The sequence below is a fragment of the Capricornis sumatraensis genome, chromosome 12, assembly GCF_032405125.1.
Source record: "Capricornis sumatraensis isolate serow.1 chromosome 12, serow.2, whole genome shotgun sequence".
In the NCBI taxonomy this organism is placed as follows: domain Eukaryota; kingdom Metazoa; phylum Chordata; class Mammalia; order Artiodactyla; family Bovidae; genus Capricornis; species Capricornis sumatraensis.
Genome location: NC_091080.1, coordinates 33414409 through 33415812, shown reverse-complemented (window position 1 = coordinate 33415812; position 1404 = coordinate 33414409). Strand labels below are relative to the sequence as shown.

The following is a 1404-nucleotide window of genomic DNA, read 5'->3' as shown; positions in this document are numbered from 1 at the left end:
TACCATTCTTTGTTGGATGAAGATTTTGGAAATGAGGAGGAAAGATGAAAAAAAGAAAATGTGTTTATTACTTGATATTCATCAACCTCAGAATTCCTTGGTATGTCTGACTAAGTGAAAGTGTTAGTCGCTCAGTCGTGTCCAACTCTTTGAGACCCCATGGCCTGTAGCCTTCCAGGCTCCTCTGACCATGGGATTCTCCAGACAAGAATACTGGAGTGGGTTGCCATTCCCTTCTCCAAAGGATCTTCCCAACCCAGAGATTGAACCTGGGTCTCTGCATTGCAGGCAGATTCTTTATTGTCTGAGCCACCCAGGAATCCCTATGTCTAACTAAATATTTAGGCTCTCTTTCTTTCCTCTTCTCCTGAAACCACAGGATCAGCTCAGATTACTGATAACAGGATGTCTAGTTGCCTTGCAGATACAGCAGAGACAAAACTGCAAGTCTTGTAACCAGGGCATGTCCCGAGGATGAAGTAAGTCAGTAAGTGAAGTCGCTCAGTTGTGTCCGACTCTTTGCGACCCCGTGGACTGTAGCCTACCAGGCTTCTCCATCCATGGGATTCTCCAGGCAAGAATACTGGAGTGGGTTACCATTTCCTTCTCCAGGGGATCTTCCCGACTCAGGGATCGAACCTGGATCTCCTGCATTGGAGGCAGACGCTTTAACCTCTGAGCCACCAGGGAAGATAGCTGCTGCTAAGTCACTTCAGTCATGTCCGACTCTGTGTGACCCCATAGACGGCAGCCCACCAGGCTCCCCCGTCCCTGGGTTTCTCCAGGCAAGAGCATCAGAGTGGGTTGCCATTTCTTTCTGCAATGCATGAAAGTGAAAAGTGAAAGGGAAGTCGCTCAGTCGTGTCTGACTCTTCGCAACCCCATGCACTGCAGCCTACCAGGCTCCTCTGTCCATGGGATTTTCTAGGCAAGAGTACTGGAGTGGGGTGCCATCGCCTTCTCCGCCAGGGAAGATAAGCCCTCCTCAAATAATATTTGGAACCTGTGTTTCCTTTCCAGAGCCAAGAAAGCTAGAACATTACCAGAACCTGAAAGTTGGAAACTTTTTAGAAAGGAGGGATCTTGTCCAGGAAGATCTGATGCTGAAATCCATCTTTTCATATCTTCAATACCATAAATGGCCCTCCAGTGCAAGAGTTTTAAAAAAAGAAAAAAAAAGTTTAAAGCCCTCCAGCATAAACCTCCCCTGACAGCAAATTCTTCATACCAGGCTGTCCTTCCTAACTCATAAAAGCTTGACACAAGCCCCGGATCCAGGAGACAGATTTGAGACCTGCCTCCTGTCTCCTTTGCCAGTGGACTTCTCAATAGAACTCTTTCTTTTTTCAAAAGCTGGTGCCACAGTATTGGCTTCTAGGTGCATTGGGCAGCAAACCTTTGCTT

At 47.2% G+C, this 1404-nt stretch overlaps 1 non-coding gene across 1 annotated transcript; it reads right to left on the bottom strand.

Annotated features, from left to right (window-relative positions):
• Window positions 1-617: 617 nt before the first annotated feature.
• On the bottom strand, window positions 618-690 carry TRNAW-CCA (transfer RNA tryptophan (anticodon CCA)). The gene has a single exon. It is a non-coding gene; the product is annotated as a tRNA-Trp (tRNA).
• Window positions 691-1404: the final 714 nt, after the last annotated feature.